This window comes from Schistocerca gregaria, chromosome X, assembly GCF_023897955.1.
Source record: "Schistocerca gregaria isolate iqSchGreg1 chromosome X, iqSchGreg1.2, whole genome shotgun sequence".
Classification (NCBI taxonomy): Eukaryota; Metazoa; Arthropoda; class Insecta; order Orthoptera; family Acrididae; genus Schistocerca; species Schistocerca gregaria.
This window is the reverse complement of record NC_064931.1, coordinates 548,033,301-548,054,169: the sequence shown is the minus strand read 5'-3', so window position 1 is coordinate 548,054,169 and position 20,869 is coordinate 548,033,301. Positions and strand designations below refer to the sequence as shown.

Sequence of the window (20,869 nt, the reverse complement as noted above, 5' to 3'; positions counted from 1 at the left end):
AAGTGCGTAAGTATGTTTTTGTTATGCTCTTCAGTCTGAAGACTGGTTTGCTTCAGCTCTCTAAGCTAGTCTAGCATGTGAAAGTCTCTTCATCTCCTCGTAAAGGCTACAACCTACATCCGTTTGAAACTGCTTGCTCTTGCGATCTATTCGAACGTTGGTCTGCCTCATGGATTACTCCCCATGTCCCTCCCATTATTCACAAAAGTATTAAATTAGCCAGTGCCTAGCAATATTAGTTATTACGTGACATTGAAAATCTTTGCTCCCAACAAGTTGAGATTCTCTTCATTGGTTACCCGTCTGTCTTCGGCCTTCTCCTGCAAAACCATTTTTTCAGAAGCTTCTATCTGTTCATTTTCAACTTCCATTATTTTCAAGTCACTGAACAATTCGTTCAACTGCTCTTACAACGGCTTTGTGGTCTCTGACAGAATTATAAGCTCACCGGATTACCTTAAATTTTTTATTTCGTCTCGTGAACTTGAATTCCACCTCCAAAGTTCTTTTTGGTTTCCTATGTTGCTTACTTCACGTACAGAATGAATAACATGGGGGGTAGGCTCAGTCTCTTTTCAGTTACTCCCTTTTCTTAAGCTTCAAGTCTTGTAATAGCAGTAAAGTTGCTTACATACTGCAGATAGCCTTTCGCTTCATGTATTTTATCCGTGACAACTTCAAATTAATAAACAACAAATTATTTATACATATCATAAATGTCTGGGTGCCAATATGTTCAGAAGAAGATGCTGAATGATTGCAAATGGATATGTAAATAAGTAAAATGTAGTGTAAATTATAGAAGTATAAGAGAACTGAAGCTGTTATATCATTAACTCAAAATTTGCGTACGTCCAGTGTGCATCCTTGAGACTACTAACTGCACATTCAGAGCATTTAATACTTCACCATACATAACAAATTATTTCCATGCTCAGAGAAACTTCACATACATCCTTGATCTTTAGTTCTGGTCACCGTAGAGCCCAGGAGGTTCAGATATTTAAAAGAAGCACAGCTTTAGTCTAATCCAGAAGCAATTCCTCGGTGGTTTACATCGTCGTGCTAGGAGCTGTCATTTTGAAGGTAATTTGGTCAGCCTAGCTGCTTCAGGGCTAGGTTTGATTTCGACGTTAATTCCTTGAGGCTGTTTGGGGATCTTTGTCTCTTCGTAGATTGCTCATGTCCTTGAAGTGAAGGTCATGTGTCACAATGAATTTTTTAGTTGTAGACCGCAGATGGAACTTTCCTTCGTGTAAAGTTGGAGCACTGGTGGATGGACAGGAGCATCTCGCAGACATGCAGTGATGATACGAATTGTTTCGTTCAGCGAGATACTTACATCTTACTTACCGTGGATAGAACGGTACCCGCCCCGCACAGACATTTGCTTGATGTGGTTCGAGTTCTGTCTGAAGTAATATGCTGTATCTCGCTATATCTGCATATACATCTATACTCCGCAGATCGCCTTACATTCTATGGCGGAGGATACTTTGTTGTGTACTACTGCCATTTCTCCGTTTTTCTGTTCCACTCGCTAATGGTTCGCAGTATCAACGATTGCTGGTTAGCCTCCGCCTGAGTTCTGTTCCCTCTAATTTTACTTTCATGCTCTTTTCGCAAGATGTGCGTAGGAGGAAGCCTGTATTAGTCACTGCTCTAGGACCGTACGCTTTCTGAACTTTAGCAGTAAGGCACACAATACAGAAGGCCTCTCTTGCAACGTCTACCATAGGAGTTGACTGAAAATCTCCGTCGCGCTTTCGCACTTACTGAATGAACCTGTAACGAAACGCGCCTGCTCTTCTTTTGATCTTATCTATTTTCTCTATCACTCTAATCTGGTATGGATCCCAGAATGAAGAATAATACACAACTATTGATCGACCGAGGGTTTTGCAAGCTACTTCCTATGTAGGTGGACTATACGTCCTCACGATTCTTCAATGAATTTCAGTCTGACATTTGCCTTAGCTACGATTAATTTTATGTGGACATTGCCCTTTAAATCGCTCCGAAGGATGCTTGTAGATATTTGAAGGATGTGACCGTTTTTAGTGATTATTTATGCACAGTAATTTACATTTAATTATGTTGAGGGTCAACAGACATTCTCTGCACCAAGCGACATTCCTCTGCAGATCTCCCTGCATTTCGCTACAGTTACTGGCGTTGCGACTTGTCTATATATAACAGAATCATCCGCGAAAAGCCTCATGGAACTTCCAACGTTATCCCCTAGATCATTTATATCTGTTCTAAAAAATGGTCCCATAACGCTTCCTTGGTTACGCCTGAAGCTACTTTTACATCTGAAGGTTTATCTCTGTTGAAAATGAATTGCTGTGTATTGTTTGCTAGAAATTCTTCAGTGCAGTCAAACAACTGTTCTGATATCCGTATCCTCATATTTTGTTCATTAGTTAGCAGTGCGGAAATGTATCGAGAAGCCTTCTAGAAGTCAAAAAACACGGCACCAACCTGGGCTCTGGTATCTACTGCTTTGTGGGTCTCGTGGACGAACATGTTGATTCCTAAGGAGGACATTTAGGTCTGTAGAAAATTCATAACTGAGAGCAGCAAATATGTTACAGAATTTTACAACAGAGAGATATCAGAGATACAGTTCTAGTTTTGTGCGTCTCTTCGACGACGCTTCTCGAAAGCAGCAATGACCTGCACTTTTTGTCCAATCAGAAGGAATGCTTCGCGTCTCCAGCGAAATGCGTTGACCTGTTGCTAGAAGAGCAGCGAGTTAGTTCGCGTCATTTGTGTAAAATAATTGTGGTATCCAGTCAAGCCCAGTGGCTTTTCCTCTGCTGAATGATTTCAGCTGCTTTTCTATCCCGTGGTCACTTATTTTGCTATCTGTAATTCTGACGTTCTTACGACTATTTAAAGGAGGAACTACAAAGCAATTTCCCAAAATGAAACAGTTTCAGAAAATGGCGTTTAGTATTTCGATCTTCTCTCTGCCATCCTCCTATTCGATGCCATAATGTCTACAGAGTATCTGGACAGATGGCTTCGATTCATTTACTGATTTAACGTAAGACCAAAACTTCTTAGGGTTTGTGTCAAATAGGTAGATACAACTTTACTTTATAATTTGTTGAACACTGCCTTAGGCTTATTTTGCTTGCGTTTAGCCTTTGTTTGTCTGCGAGGATTATGCTACGTTCAGATTTACCGCGAATCTCTCTTTTCTTTCGTTTCTTTCGTTTCTTTCGTAGCAGCTTTATAATATGACTGTTAAACCACGATGTTTCCTTCCTATCAATCATTAGATATGTCCCTGAAGCGTATTGTACAATACTCTTCAATTATTTCCATTGATGCTCAACATTTCCCGTCCTGGAGATGAAATTTGCATGTTGGCCGCTCAATTAACCTGAATACTGTTTTTTTTTTTTACGATCTTGCTAAACAGAAATTTTGTTTTCAACTTTTTTTTACATACCTACTTACAGCCGTCTTCAGTGATGCTGTAACGATCTTATGCTCTCTGATTCCCTGTTCTACGTTAACTGAATCGGAAAGTTCTTACCTTTTGAGTGAGCAGGACATGTAATATGTAGCTTTCACAAGTCGGTTCTCTGATTGACTGCTCAAAATAATTTTAGGATAAGGCATTTAAACGATTGCACACAATTCCCTGTCCCTACTATCTGTCCTAACCACTTGAGTCTTCCAGTCTATAGCTGGTAAGTTGAAATCTCTGTCTAGTACTATAACACGACCTTGGAATTTATGCGAAATATTCTTCAAGTTTTTCCTCAAATGTTTCGCCACGATTGCTCCTGGTGAAGGAGGTCTATAAAAACATCCGATGACCATGTTTGATCCTCCTTTCACACTTATCTTCAACCAAATAATTTCGCATTCGGAATTTGTACTAGCCTCACTATGTATCATCGGCATTCAACCTGTCTTTGCGATATGCAGTGCAATCGGAATTTAGAATCTGTGTTGTTACTATACGCATTCAGCCAACTTTCTGTCCCTGGTACTATGTGGGCATTGTTACCGTCTATAAGCCACACCAATTCTGGCTCTTTCCATTGACGTTCCTGCCGTTAACTAATACTATATTAACATTTTCTTTCTCCAATCTGCTATGACTAACGCTACTCTCTTTACAAAACGAAGATAGTATTCTTCCCCTACCTGAAGTTAGAACGTATCTCATCGGGCCTGTTAACGGATTTCTCTATATATAAAAAACTCACATGTGCAGGTCACACGCGCTCCGCTACCATAGTAGCCGCTTTCGGACATGAATCAAAATTTGCAGTAGGGTGCACCCAGTGGGCTCAGTCGCTGCGGCAGCTCCTCCTCCACATCTCACACGTGGCTCCCCACACCAGGCAGAGTGGACTACTGCCCTTACTTGCCGACCTGGCCGCTACTACCCTAATCTCACTTACCCTCCTAATGTTGGAGCTTCTAAAACACAAGCAATCCCACTCTCTGCATCTGTTCAGGCTTTTAAGGAAGATCGGTCCCGGTCCCAACAGACGAGCCGTTATGTGCTTCGTCAAATGTATCTTCAGCGCATCCTCGCCACTGTTTATCATTCATATTGATGTGTCAACTGGCCAGGACGAACGAATCGGCAGGCTCTGCGAGATGAGGGATCCCAGGCGACGCTGTAGCCACCAGATGTACCAAAGCATTCATCCTAGGCGCCCCAACACCTTCGCAGCCCTGGCCAGCAGTCTGAAGCTTCAGACTGCTGGCCAACACAACTTCCAGCTGTTAAAAGCAAGTCACCAGTTCTCCCTACGTCAGTGTACAACAGGTGCAGTCCTTGTCCACCTTTTATCAATATTTGCCTATATTACAAGGACTATAACACTAACCCTAATAATAACTGGATCCAATACAAATGCTTCCGCTACGTTCTTTCTGGTTTATGCTGCACTCCAAAGTAAGCTCACACGGTACAGATGCACTAAATTTAAGCAAAATTTTAGAATAAGTTCTTGTACACTAGTCAATGTAGTAGAAAAATGTAGTAGAACACGCAGAAGCTTGTTAGAATAAAAACTAAACTAAATCCTGTATTTAAATATAAACTCTTGTTGCTCTTGGCGCGTCCACCTTGTTCCTCGATTGCGGGTACCTACCATTCTTAGATATGAAGCTAAATCACTGTACTCAATCCGAGTTCCATCCCATAATACGTATATCCATCTTCCTTTTGCCGTCTCTGTTCCGAAAGTAGAACACATCATTTTACTGCATCATATTATTCATTCAGTAAGTGCGAAAGCACGACGGAGATTTTCAGTCAACTCCTATGGTAGTTGAGTTGAAGAACTAACCTAAGGACATCACGCACATCCATGCCCGAGGCAGGATTCGAACCTGCGACCGTAGCTGTCGCGCGGTTTCGGACTAAAGCGCCTAGAACCGCTCGTTCACTGCGGCCAGCTTGACCTCCGATGTTAAGTCCCATAGTGCTCAGGACCATTTGAGCTGTGCAATTCCTCAAAACAGGTTTACAAATTTTCACAGTCGAGGTCTTTGATTCTCGACAGGATCACAAAAATTTTAATTTGTTCCACTCGAATGTCTTTAACTAGCAACTTTTCCAGAAACAAATAAATAAGCGCTATAGAAAGATCAGTCGCCAGTGAAAGGTGATTGCTGCAGCTGATTAGGTGCTAACGTTTCTGGAAGCCACCTGCATGGCGGCTACCTTGAACGTGACATGAGCCAACCGGTTCCGCTGCAGCCGGGACGGCTGTTTTGCCTGCAGCACCTACCTTCACGTGCGGCGGACGTGCAATTCAGAGCCCTGCTCTACGTACGTGCGTGCAGAAACTTAACACGAACTTCGAGAATTTGACTTCTTTTAAGGAACGAGATTTGTCTACTGCTGAAACACTAACCAGGGGAGTGCCAGGGTTGGGAAATGAAGTACGGAGTGGGACGCCGCGTGTTCGCAACACTACCCCATAGAGCACTACCCCAGCCATACGGACAGTTGGCCAGCCATTCACGAGAATAACGCTCCGAAACTTCAGTCCTACAGTATACAGGGTGTTACAAAAAGGTACGGCCAAACATTCAGGAAACATTCCTCACATACAAAGAAAGAAAATATGTTATGTGGACATGTGTCCGGAAACGCTTACTTTCCATGTTAGAGCTCATTTTATTACTTCTTTTCAAATCACATTAATCATGGAATGGAAACACACAGCAACAGAACGTACCAGCTTGACTTCAAACACTTTGTTTCAGGAAATGTTCAAAATGTCCCCCATTAGCGATGATACATGTATCCACCCTCCGCAGCATGGAATTCCTGATGCGCTGCTGCAGCCCTTGAGAATGGAGTATTGTATCACAGCCGTCCACAATACGAGCACGAAGAAAATTTCATGTGTGAAATCTTATGGGACTTAACTGCTAAGGTCATCAGTCCCTAAGCTTACACATTAGTTAACCTAAATTATCCTAAGGACAATCACTCACACCCATGCCCGAGGGAGGACTCGAACCTCCGCCGGGACCACGAGCACGAAGAGTCTCTACATTTAGTACCGTGGTTTCGTAGGCAAGAGCTTTCAAATGCCCCCATAAATGAAAGTCAAGAAGGCTGAGGTCAGGAGAGCGTGGAGGCCATGGAATTGGTTCGCCTCTACCAATCCATCGGTCACCGAATCTGTTGTTGAGAAGCGTACGAACACTTCGACTGAAATGTGCAGGAGCTCCATCGTGCATGAACCACATGTTGTGTCGTATTTGTAAAGGCACATGTTCTAGCAGCACAGGTAGAGTATGCCGTATGAAATCATGATAACGTGCTTCATTGAGCGTAGGTGGAAGAACATGGAGCCCAATCAAGACAACACCAACAATGCCTACCCAAACGTTCACAGAAAATCTGTGTTGATGACGTGATTGCACGATTGCGTGCGGACTCTCGTCAGCCCACACATGTTCATTGTGAAAATTTACAATTTGATCACGTTGGAATGAAGCCTCATCGCCCGCATCTCGTGGTCGCTCGGTAGCGTTCTCGCTTCCCACGCCCGGGTTCCCGGGTTCGATTCCCGGCGGGGTCAGGGATTTTCTCTGCCTCGTGATGGCTGGGTGTTGTGTGATGTCCTTAGGTTAGTTAGGTTTAAGTAGTTCTAAGCTCTAGGGGACTGATGACCATAGATGTTAAGTCCCATAGTGCTCAGAGCCATTTGAACCATTTGAAGCCTCATCCGTAAAGAGAATATTTGCACTGAAATGAGGATTGACACATTGTTGGATGAACCATTCGCAGCAGTGTACTGGTGGAGGCCAATCAGCTCTGATAGTGCCTGCACACGCTGTACATGGTACGGAAACAACTGGTTGTTCCGTAGCACTCTACATACAGTGACGTGGTCAACGTTACCTTGTACAGCAGCAACTTCTCTGACGCTGACATTAGCGTTATCGCCAACTGCACGAAGAATTGCCTCAACCATTGCAAATGCCCTCGTCGTTCTAGGTCTTCCCCAGTCGCGAGTCATAGGCTTGAATGTTCCGTGCTCCCTAAGACGCCGATCAATTGCTTCGAACGTCTTCGTGTCGAGACACCTTCGTTCTGGAAACCTGTCTCGATACAAACGTACCACGCCACGGCTATCGCCCCGTGCTAATCCATACATCAAATGGGCATCTGCCAACTCCGCATTTGTAAACATTGCACTGACTGCAAAACCACGTTCGTGATGAACACTAATGCTACGTACTGATGTGCTTGATGCTAGTACTGTAGAGCAATGAGTCGCATGTCAACACAAGCACCGAAGTCAACATTACCTACTTTCAGTTGTCCCAACTGACGGTGAATCGAGGAAGTACAGTACATACTGACGAAACTAAAATGAGCTCTAACATGGAAATTAAGCGTTTCCGGACACATGTCCACATGACATATTTTCTTTATTTGTGTGTGAGGAATGTTTCTTGAAAGTTTGGCCGTACCTTTTTGTAACACCCTGTATAAATACCCATGCGCCCGCTCACTGAACCGAATGGCGCGGTGGCCGATGCAATATTGGTAACAATTCGTGCTTCGTATTTTCAAAGTATCTATTTGCTTCTCCTTATTGAAAAAAAATACAATGACTTTCAAATTGAAAACTTTTGTTCTTTCAACATTTTCAACTTTTCCAACCAAATTATTTCCTTCAAATATTCGTTCGTACTGTGTACTGACAATATTTCATTTCCATCATGAATATTATACATAACATCCGTCGAACAGGAGCGTGCGGCTTCTATCCGGCTAGTTCAGGTACACGTTCGACTTCAATGTCATGAGACCGCTATAAACGAGGGTCCCCAGAAAGGGGCAATTGACAAACTTGGCGAGCGAAGGGATAGCCGCGCATCCGCGCTACCTGCACTACAAACAGGGAAGAAGAACCTAGTAGTTGCTTTTGCGCGCTTGGGACTAGTACACGTGTGTGCAAGTTTTTCCTGTTGCTAACGTTTTGTGGTTACAATGCTTCGAAGTGAACACATCGCGAGTTCTGAGGGACTTGTAGAAGATATTACCGACGATTCTCTACACAGTGAGAAATCGAAGTTGCTGATTAAAGATGCAGTTACCCATTTCAATGCACTGCTGGTTGAAAACGATTTACTAGCGTCAGAAGGTTCGCCGTCAATTCCACACGAAGCTATGCTGATGGCACAGTAGTTGTACAGCACTGTGATAGATTTCTTGAGCGAAAACACTATCGTGGTTGATGAAGAGTTAGTTCACGAGAATGAAGGTGGTGAAGATGTAGAATTCGAAGAGATTACAATAGACAAATCTGCGGACGATTATGAACCCCCGGGGGAAAAAAATCAAAAGAGGCTACGTATATTCTGTTAGAATACAAAATACAATGCGTCAGCATTGCGAAAGCACATAATCGGTGGAGTCTGGAGGCGCTGAAAAGTAAAGGATGTCAACGTTCAGTGATCGGGCGCATGGGTATTACATACTGTAGGACTGAAAGTTTCGGAGCTTTTTTCTAGTGAATGGCTGGCCATGTGGCCGTATGGCTGGGGCATTGTAACTCTATGGGGTAGTGCTGCAAACACGCGCATTCCCACTCCGAACTTCATGTCCCAACCCTGGCACTCCCCTTGTAAGATCAGAATGTCTCGAACCAGTTTCCCTACTGCATAGTATTCATTCAATACAGGATGAGTTGCTACGTTATTTCGTGAATGGCTATTCAACCTGTGTACTGAGCAAGTAATAAAGGAAACTGAGGAGAAAATTCGAAAGGGAATTAAAGTTCAGTGGCAAGTTACAAAAGCTTGAGATTTGTAAGTGATATTGTAACTCGGTCAGGTGATGGTGAAGGAAATAAATTATGAAATGAGACATTAAAAGTAAATGTGTTTCGGTATTTGGCCGATGTAGAGAGGATATAAAATACAGACTGGTAAGCAAGAAAATAATTTCCCAAAAATAGGAATTTAACATGTAATATACGACATTTAAGTGTTAGGAAATATATTTCTGAACGTATTTGTCTGGAATATAGCCTCGTACGGAAGAAAATCGTGGACGATAAGCAGTCTATGCAAGAAGAGGAAAGAAGCTTAGGAAATGTGGTTCTACAGAAGAATGATAAAGATTAGATGAGTTGGAGTAACTTGTGAGTAGGTACCGAATCAAACTGAGGAAAAGAGAAGCCGATGATACAACTTGACTAAAAAAGGAGATCAGTTGATGAGACACATCCTCAGTCCTAGAGGAACAGTTGAGGGAAGTGCGAGGGGAAAAAATTGTAGAATAGGACCTAGGCATCAATTCAGTAAGCAGGTTTAAATGAATATAGTTTGCAGTAGTTATTCGGAAATGAAAAGGCTTGCTCATGATAGACTGACATGGAGAGCTACATTAAACAAATCTTCTGACTGAAGAATACAACAAGTCTACTACCGTTGATGTCAGTTAGTGATCAGATCGCCCTTCGATCATATCTCTGCAGAGTCTGTGGCAGCGCCCTGCATGGTTCCCGATGCCCAGTGCAATGTTATTACAGACACTGCTCAGCTGCGGCAAGGACGTCCGCTTCCTGCCGTACGTGTAGGGTAGACAGTGGCACGTGCAGCCATCTGGTGAGTTGATCTCGATCGTTACGCCGGCTGAATTATTGAGACGAAACTGACGAGCGTCACAATTTCAGCTCGATCAAGCTGATTAGTTGCGAAGGTGTGCTTATAACCAATTAGCTGCAATGGAGACATCCGATCAGTCGCTCTTTTATATGCCTTATGTTGACTCTATGTTCTGCCTAATGATTAACAAAAAGCACATGTTTGTATTCTGCTTTTATTGAACACAGAAATAAAAAAGGAAAGTGGGGATAATATGTAAATCACAAAATTAGCGACAAATTGTTAAGTGAGTGAACAGATAATCATTGTTAAATTCCCATTAATTTATTCATAAATACGTCGTGACACACCATAAAAATGCCCTCTGGATCCCATACTAAGTTTCTGCAGTGGCACTACTCAAGGGATGAACCTGATCCATTCCATTCCTATTTATCGAAACAGAACAACATGTGACTAAGTGTGGCAGAAGAGGGTATGCATCAAACTACAACAAATGTGTATATTAAAACGACGCACCCATTTATGTCAAATGTCCTGTACGAAGACCGTCCTGGGTACTAGTAAATGATATCCAGTCAGAAACAATCCTCCCAGAAAGAGGTGTACCACAACATACAATTCTATCGCCCCGATACACAACATGTACACATAGGCAGTCAGACAAACTATAAAATATAGCCAAGGGGCATCGCTATAAGTCAGTAAATTGGTGTCTCCAACCGACCTTGAAGGAATTAAACCAACCCAATGACAATGACATACAAAAAGTAGAACGAAGGCTAAAGACATGACCATAAAAAACTGACATAAAAAACTTATTAGTAGTATTTAACACAGATCCACACGCAATTCGTCAAACATGTCGCCGAGGACGCAAAAAGTACGTCTATGGGTGGAAGTAGCAAAAGCAAATTAGACTACTACATATCGTAGAATAACCTTAGACAATACGATGTCATGGATCCATCACACAAGAACCACAACAGAAAAAGCTAGCAAAACATGCAAACTTCTACAGTTATTGAGAGACAGGGCCAACGGGGCAAATAGTGAAACGCTCAAATATATATAATAAAACCGACGCATTCAATACACTCTGTCTTCAGCCAAAAATTCTTCTTTATAGCAAGAAGGCTCGGATAAAGACTAGTAACAATGTAGTGTACAACTACATATCGGTGTTTCCCGTCAGAGAGGATTGGATTCAGTTCACAGTCAAAATGCATACAGAACATTAAAACAACAGAGCACTAGCTACAGAATATAAGGAAGAAGTAATAATAGAAGGCCGGCCGGAGTGGCCGTGCGGTTCTAGGCGCTACAGTCTGGAACCAAGCGACCGCTACGGTCGCAGGTTCAAATCCTGCCTCGGGCATGGATGTGTGTGATGTCCTTAGGTTAGTTAGGTTTAATTAGTTCTAAGTTCTAGGCGACTGATGACCTCAGAAGTTAAGTCGCATAATGCTCAGGGCCATTTGAGCCAATAATAGAAAGTAGTTTTTCAAAACACAAATGTACCTCTCCATAAAATTCCACGAATATAAGAAAACCAAACTGTTGAGACACACAATAAATGAAAAAGAAAATTAAGAAAAAATCCAAACGAAACAAACATCCAAGTGATCAACACCACGATCATCTGAAATGTTTTAGGGAGGTCTCCGTCAGCTCTGCGGGAAACAATAGAGTCTAAATCACAACCTCCCGAGCAAAGACAGAACAATAACGCCTGACAAACTGGATACAGGCTTCTCCTACGATCCAAATACGAAGAGGCATATCACCGTAATGTAATTTAAGGCATCGATAGACATTAGGCACTCGGTGTGTTCTCCCTGTTCCCGCTGGTGAGAGACTGAAAGATAAAAAAAAAAAATCAGTGGCCAGAAGAAACGTTGTTAACTTAATGTAAGTAAAACATGTTTCTACTATTTTTCAGTTACTGTTTTGATAATTATACACATTGAAAGCTTAATAGTGAGGCACTGCAGTTCGCCACATAGCCTGTCGGATAATTTTACAAACATGTAGGACTTCATAGAGAAGAGCAATGGATTCAGGAGGGTTTGTTGTGCACAGAAAATCCTGCAACGATTCCTGAACTAAAAGAAGAGGAACTTTAGAAAGCATATATAATTTCGACTGTCATCAGCCGCTTGCCCTGGTTTGGTTTCTTGTGCCTTCGGTTCTTTGGGGTAGCATGTTTCAGAATTCTGTATCTGAGGCACGTCAATTCCATTTTATAAAATCAGATATTTCCCAACCGAAGCAAGTCAAAATTGTAATTTTTGCAGTTAATGCTACAAGAGCGATTGTGAAAAACAGTGTGATATAAATTTTTGAGATGTCTTCTAGTTGATGGAAGCACATACAGATAATACCATAAATAATCTCTGGATCATCATTTTTCAGCTAAAAGAAGTATTTTTGGTGTGTATTGATAGCTTTGGTGCGTATTGATGTTCTGAATAGACGTTGTTGTGTAAGGGAGCTATTGTGACACGAATGTGTCTAAAAGCTCGAGAGCTGGAAAGAGTAGTATTTTGAAAATAACGTGCCCTCTTCAGGAAGATTGACGAAGAAGATGATGCGAAAACGATTCACTTTCATGATGTTGCTGATGACGATTTTGGGCTTCTAAATAATGTAATAATCCGAAACATCAATACACCTCTGGCCGGCCGCGGTGGTCTCGCGGTTCTAGGCGCGCAGTCCGGAACTGTGCGACTGCTACGGTCGCAGGTTCGAATCCTGCCTCGGGCATGGATGTGTGTGATGTCCTTAGGTTAGTTAGGTTTAAGTAGTTCTAAGTTCTAGGGGACTAATGACCACAGCAGTTGAGTCCCATAGTGCTCAGAGCCATTTGAACAATTTGAATACACCTCTTACGTTTATTTTGTCTTTGCAGATTTTCCCTTTCAACAACCCTCAAAGGCAATGATCTAAAGGGGACGTAGTTGGGCAAGAAATATGACCACTTCTGCTCAGCCATCTTCCGAGGAATATTAGGTTTGGATGATCTTCAAACATCAAATCGTGCATTTCCTGACCACTGATGGGGTAGTTTCACTTTTCTGACGTCCTTCTTGTAAATCCTATTATAGTCTTTCACTGTATCTTTTGAATTCGGTACCCTATTTCTTGACCAACTGAAAGTGAAAGGCAATATATACCATTCACATTTATGAGCGTTGAGTGAATTTCAGTTAGCGTCAAACCTGCTTTAACAAAAAAAGCTTTATTGCTGCATGACACTTGAATCTCTCCGTTCCAAATAACCACGCCGCATCATGTTCAGACAGCTGCCTACGGCCAACTACTGCACATACGGACTATCCGTCTCATACAAAGACTGTTAAAGGTTTTACCAACCTCTAGACATAAAAATCACACGCCTAGTCCTTTGATTTGTGGGCAAGGATTTCCCAAGCTTCCCTCGTATGTTTATGCTAAGGCAAAAGACGGCTGATATAACTTTGTGATATTTTTTGTGTGCGTTCGTCTGTCCTTACCTGATGGCGTGGGGGATGATTATTCTACAAGAGAATCTGCAGGTGCTGACACTAGTTACGGCGCTGGTACAACTATTTCTGTATTCTGGAAGCAAGCGTATGTGTTGCGGAACAGACTTTTGGTACCGCTGTCTCGTCGTCTCTACCCCTCCGCTTTTCCTGTTCTATTCCCATGGTAGGAATAACTGTCGATAAACCTCCGTAAGAGCTCTAATTTCTCTGTTTTCTTCTTCGTGATACGTGATTCGCGAGACGTATATGGGAGGAGGTAATATATCGTGCAACTCCTCTTCGAAATTGCGATCTCAGAATTATAACAGCAAACCTCTCGTGGTAAACAAAGCTTCTCTTACAACATCTGCCATAGTAGTTTGTTGAGCATCTCCTAACGTTCCCGCGCCGACTGAACAACCTCACGAAGAGAACACTTTGCCGGTCTGAGGCGTCTTGTCACGGTCACGGTCATGGGTGTGTGTGTTGTCCTTAGCGTAAGTTAGCTTAAGTTAGATTAAGAAGTGCGTAAGCTTTGGGACCGATGACCTCAGCAGTTTGGTACCACAAGACCTTACCATAAATTTCCAATTTTTTCCAAAACACTTCTCTCTTCTTTGGTTCTTCTCCATTTCTTTTATTAATTTAATTTAGTAAGCGTCTCACAGTAATGTGAAATACTCAAGAGTCGGTCGAAAAGTTTTTTCCAAGCCACTTCTTTTTTGTGGATGATTTATTTTTCCTAGCGATTATCCCAGTGAATCTCAGCGTGGCATCTGCTATTCGTACTGTTTGTTTTGTGTGTTCATTCAGCATGAGGTCGCTCTCGATGGTTACTCCTTGGTATTTTACTGTAATAACTGTTTCCAGTGATTTGTCCAAAACCCTGAAAATAAACTGGATTCGCCAAGACAAAAAAAATCGTTTAGAATTGAACAGATAACTGGAAAAACTGAAATGAGAAATTAAATTGAAATTTCATGATCTAATTTAATTTACAATTACTTTCGTTTTGGTATTCTTATAAATAAAAATTTTTTAAGGACAAAATTCTAAACAATCTTTGTCGTCCTCATCTACAACGTCTAAGTTGAAAAGTTAAGGTCTGTTACATTTTTCCGTCCGGCATTCTTTAATAGTATCGTTTACATCAGAATCAAAGAATAAATCAGGGGCAGCAAATGAAAACTAAGCATCCGCCAAAACGGGACCATGGTATGGTTCCATACGAAAGTAATCACCACACGCATTAAGACATTTATCCCACTGGGAGACGAGGCGATCAATTATGTAAGTTAGATTAAGTAGTGCGTAAGCTTAGGGACCGGTGACAGCAGTTTGGTCCCATAAGACCTTACCATAAATTTCCAATTCCTCCATTCGTAGAAAGCGATCGGCAGCTGACGGCTCCCCTACCGCACCCACTCTTGAACTTCCTCGTCCGACTGAAACCGACATCCAAGCATGTCTTTCTTCAGGTCACCAAATATGTGAAAATCGCAAGATGAACGGTCTGGGATGTACAGAAGATGTTTCAGTATTTCCCAACCAAATCACTGGACCATAGCCTTCGTCCGATAGGCAGTGTGGGGTCGGGCGTTATCGTGCAACAGGATGACTCCGTCCGACAGTATTTCGATATCCCGAGGGCAAATGGCAAAGCCAACAGTGGTACCATCACATATCACCAAAGCCAAAGAGATCTAGACCTGTTCACACAAGTTCCGGTAAGCTTATGATGACTTTATTCTTCGATTGACAGGGACCCTCTCCTCACTGGGTTCTTCGAGCTTGGAACCGCAATCAATGAGCAGTGCCATGAATACTCTTTGTAGAAACTGTGATGCGCCAACAAGTCAAAACTGATAGGAGTGTTGTGGACGGAATAATCCTGCTGTACAATAACGCCCGTCGCCACACTGCCAATCGGGCGAAGACTACACTTCAGCGATTTGGTTGGGAAACACAGCAGCATCCTCCGTACAGTCCGGATCGTTCACTGTATGATTGTCATACATTTGGCGACTTGAAGAAAGACATTTGCGGATATCGGTTACAATCGGATGAGGAAGTGCAAGAGTAGGTTCGGTTGCGGATCCGTCAGCTGCTAACCGCGTTCTATGAAACAGGAATTGGTCGTCTCAGCTTTCAGTGGGAAAAACGTCTTATCACCCGTTGTGATTACATCGGAATGGTATCATTCCATGGTCCCGTTGTGTCCGATGTTCCATATTCATTTGATTGTCCCCTTATGTAATCAATTTTTACGAGTAGTTTGAATGGAACTAATACTTTCTGTGATCAGTCATATGCATGAGCAACCCGTGAAATCACGATGAACATCTATTGTCTGTCGATTAAAATGTTATCCTCCGTCCTCAAACATCTTTCGGCGCGGCATACATAGTTTTACTACTAGAATAGGTATTTATAATTTACCACTACGCGATGTTGTGGGTATTTACCTTCCCAAAATAATTTCCTTTTGATAATATTCTATAAACTGATAAGGTCTCATTAAACGATTTACAGCTGTATTTGGTCTTTTAAAAAAGTTCATATTTCTAAATTATTGTCCTCTGTCGTAATACACGCATCCTTGTGTTGTAATTAGTCTACCATTCCAGATAGACTGCTGTGGTCAGGCAGTACATTAAATCACTTCAATTCAAGTTTACATAGCATACATCACCCGTTAAAAAAGTTCCGAGACTGATTTTATTCCTGGCATACAAGCGTCGTCAGCGCAATAACTACAGTGGCAGCTTGAACTAACGACTGTTAACACATGGGTTTTCGATCAGCTAGTTGTAAGCAGGCAGTATTAAGTAGTTGACGCGTGTCAACACTGTTTTGTCACAAATCGTAATGGGGCAACACCTCTAAAACACGTGTTCAAGAATACTGCAGTATGTTTCGGAGAAAAAGAAGGTGTGTTCAAAGTTCGTCCCGTTCACTTTGACTCCCGAAGAAACCACGATTCGTGGACGCCGGCAGCGGCTTCATTGCAACATAAAACGCAGACGATACTATTCTGGTAAATATCATCAAGGGCCACGAAACTTATGTTATCAACACGAACCTACCACAAAACGACAATGTGCAGAAATTAGCATGAAAGGTTAAAGCGTTAACGACATATCCAACATTCAAGCAAACGTGACGCACGTGTTGAACGATATCCCAAAGGACGACTTTTCTGACAGTTTCACGTGATTACATGAACTTCTTGTGCACTGAACTGGGGGAGACTATGTAGAACATTTGAAGCATTAAAAACACCATCTTAACGTTTCTTTATTTTTTTTATTAATCCAGTCTCGAAATTTCTTGGGTCAGTGGGGTACATTTACAACCTGGCACAGCGTCGAATTTTTTTCACCGTCGAAAGTAGGTTCAGTGGATTTAGAGGGACAATCTAGCATAAGATACGGGTTTAGCATCTGGCTGACAACAAGATTTTAAGAAAAGGAACACACAGTCGGAGTGCACAAAGACTGAGAAGGAAATTGGCCGCGTCCATTATCGAAGAAAACAGTTCAACATTTTTTCATAGCACCCATATAATGTATTAAATGAGGATGGTCCTAACGCATTTCAGCCATGATACGATTACACTCTGAGCCAAATGCAATTCCTTCAGACCTTTTACGAAACGTTCTGTACCAAATGAAGCAGCGAATAATCATAGCAACAAAAATTTTTACACACTTCTCTATCTCAACTTTTACACCTGTATCTGTATCACAAGCGAGGTCGATAGATTATACATGCCGTGTTTAACTAATTACTTACTTTTAGTTTTCCTTGATACATTAGCACCAGTTCTATCTTTACTGATCATCAAAAAAATGGTTCAAATGGCTCTGAGCACAATGGGACTTAACATCTATGGTCATCAGTCCCCTAGAACTTAGAACTACTTAAACCTAACTAACCTAAGGACATCACACAACACCCAGCCATCACGAGGCAGAGAAAATCCCTGACCCCGCCGGGAATCGAAACCGGGAACCCGGGCGTGGGAAGCGAGAACGCTACCGCACGACCACGAGATGAGGGCTTACACATCAAAGATCTCCACCACTCTGAGTGCATAAGTTTTCATAAACCACCGTGAGAGTGTACTCCACAAGCTACCTAAATTTCATGTGAAGGTTTTAGTTGGATGATATTGTACGTCTTTCATAAAGAGCTAATGCTTAGAAAGGCTTTGTTGATCTTTTGGTAACCAGCCTCCATCAGAAAAGACTGTTTACGGTTTGTTGGCATAACTGCTTCTTGGTCATGTTACTGTAAGCGATGAGTTTCGTGAAGTCCGACGAAAATTGGTTTTTGTTCGAAAAAAAGTCGATGTTTTTAACACGATTGAAGAGGTTGGCATGTCACTTCAGTATGAGACAGAGGCATTCTTGGGCACAGTGATGACCGCAGTATGTTCGAACTTGCATCATCGTTTAGCTGTGAAAAAGATTTCTTTCCAATGGTTTCAACAAAATTTAGATGAAGCTCAAAAAAAGTCCATACATTTATAGCTACGTCTATACTCTGCAAACCACCTGACGGTATGTGGCGGGGGGTACTTCTGGTACGACTGTCTGATGGGTGGGAAGAATAAGAATCACTGTGCTTGAACCTCTGTATTAGTTCTAATTTCTCAAATTTTCTCTTGTTATTTCGCGAGACTTATGTGGGAGGAAGTAATAAGTTGTCCGACTCTTCTCGGAACGTGCTCTCGTGGAATTCCAACAGTAAACCTTACTAATGACCTTGCTGTGTAGCAATAAAAAAATCATCATAATAGTAAAACTTTCCGTCCTGGAATCTCCGCAACATTCTCAAGCCGACAACTCGACCCCGCATCTTGCCTATCTCTTCTATTAATCCAAGGTCTCAAACTGATGAGAGTAATACTCAAGAGTCAATCGAATAAGTGTTTCGTTAGCCACTTATTTCAGGAATGAATTACATTTCCACAAGATTTTTCCGATGAATCTCTGTCTGTCCTCTGCCTTTTCTACTATTTGTTTTATGTGGTCATCTCACTTACGGTCGCTCCGGATGGTTAATCCTAGATATTTTGTGGTAATTACTGTTTCCAGCAATCCGTCACCAGTCGTGTCATTGTACATTAGTGGACTTTTTTCTCCTACGCATGCGCAAATCGACAACTGCCAGTCTCTGCACCATTCGTCGATCCTGTGTAGGTCTTCCTACAAATCGCTAGTCTCTTGGCGTTGCTACCTTCTTATAGACAACCGTATAATCTGCGAATATGAAGCAGTAAACCCCAGATTATGTCGACTGAAGCTGAGGGGAAAATTCTCCAACTTAACTCAGATTAGTGTGTGTACACCAACGGAAGTTGCAGCTGAAGAAGAGAGAGAAGAATTTTAGGAGAAATTGGAGAAAATATGTGATAAGCTGCCAAAGTATGATGTCAAAATTATCCTGGGGTATTGTAACGCTAAAGTAGGTAAAGAGAAAGAGAACCATTCGGTGGTAGGCCTTCATAATAAACACCTGGAATCAAATAACAATGGTTGGAAACTGATTGAATTTGTTTTTAGCAAAGGACTAGTAATTAAAAGCACTTGTTTCACACACAAAGACATTCATAAGGAGACTTGGATATCACCAGATGGGTTGGCGAGAAATCAGATAGATCTTGTATTGATAGACGGACGGCATGCCTCAGATATTTTGGATGTGATTAGCCACCGTTGAGCGGATATTGACCGAGACCCTCTTTTGGTAAGAATCAAAACCTTAGAAAGTATTGCAGCCACAGCCAGAAGGGCTGGGTTGAAGAAAAGTAAGGTCTACAATGTGGAGATGCTCAAAGATCAGAAGAAAAAGGAAGAGTGTAGAAACGAAGTGCAAGAGAAGTTGCAAAGGATCAGCGGGATGGAGGGAAAGGATATCAACGTACTATGGGAGGAAATTAAGATAGCTTTAAATAAAACAGCTCAAGAGGTACTTGGAGAAAGAGGTAAACAGAAAAGAAGCGGATGGTTTGATGAGGAGATGTCAAAGGCGCTAGATGATAGAAATCAAGCTCGACAAAGAATGTTACAGAGACCTACACGAAACAATGTGGTTATTTCTTAAGAGAAGAGCAGGTAGCTAAGAATTTAGCGCGGATTAGAAAGGAGTAGAGGAAAGGATGGATGAAATACAGCTGAACTTTGAAAATTAGCATGGGAGGGAATTCTTTTATGGGGTGGGACAAATAAAGAGAGGATACCAGCCAAAGATGGACATGCTGAAAGATGAGACAGGCAGTTTGATAGTTCAAAATGTTGTGCCCATGTTTCTGGTTTTTTTTTTTCTTTTCTTTTCGAAGTGTTACTGTCAAACAGACACATCGTAGGTGAAGGGAGAAATGGAGGGGATAGAGAAGAAACTGAAGAAGAACAAGAGGTGGATGGAGACGATGATGCAGTTGACACAAAACCACCATCGATAGAAGAGCTAAGAGTAATTATAAAGCAACTTGGAAATAACAAAACTCCTGGACACGACCTAGTAACGGCGGAAATGCTGAAACACGGAGGTGAAATATTAGTATGGACGATACATAAAATAATTACAATGGCCTGGGAAACAGAGAAAACGCCAGAGGACTGGACTTAGCAACCATCTGCCCTATACATAAGAAAGTATCACGCATGCAGTGTAAGAACTACCGAGGAATATCTCTGCTCAGTATCGTCTAAGAAAATCCTTTCTATGGCTATAACAAGGAGAGTAAGTAGAAGGTTCTAGGCGAGTAGCAGGCAGGTTTTAGATCTGGGAGGTCTACAGCTGACCATATCTTTACAGTATGCATGATGTCGAGAACACTTACAAATATAATGTAAGATTAGAACATGTCTTTATGGACTTTAAACAGCCGTGTGACAGAGTTAAAAGATCAGCAGTGTGGGAAACAATGCAGACATTCAAATTTCCTTAGAAGTAAATAAAATTAACTAAGATGGCCCGGGAAAACAGCAAAAGCCAGCTTAGAGTTCAAGAATATCTGTCGAGATCGTTCCCAACGGAAGAAGGTCAATGACAGGGAGATACATTATCCCCAGTACTATTCAACTTGGTATTAGAGAATGCAGTAAGATCAATAACCACAAACCCAGGAGGGAATATTTACAATAGACGTCTGCAAATCTTAGCCTATGCAGATGATGTAGTAATAAGGGCTAGAAGTATGGAGGCGCTCACATCAGCCTTCAAACAGT

At 41.9% G+C, this 20,869-nt stretch overlaps 1 protein-coding gene across 4 annotated transcripts in view; it reads left to right on the top strand.

Annotated features, from left to right (window-relative positions):
- LOC126297807 (protein O-linked-mannose beta-1,2-N-acetylglucosaminyltransferase 1-like) overlaps positions 1-20,869 on the top strand; it is a 1,990,313-nt gene that overhangs the window by 198,520 nt on the left and 1,770,924 nt on the right. The gene's annotated exons all lie outside the window — the stretch shown is intronic.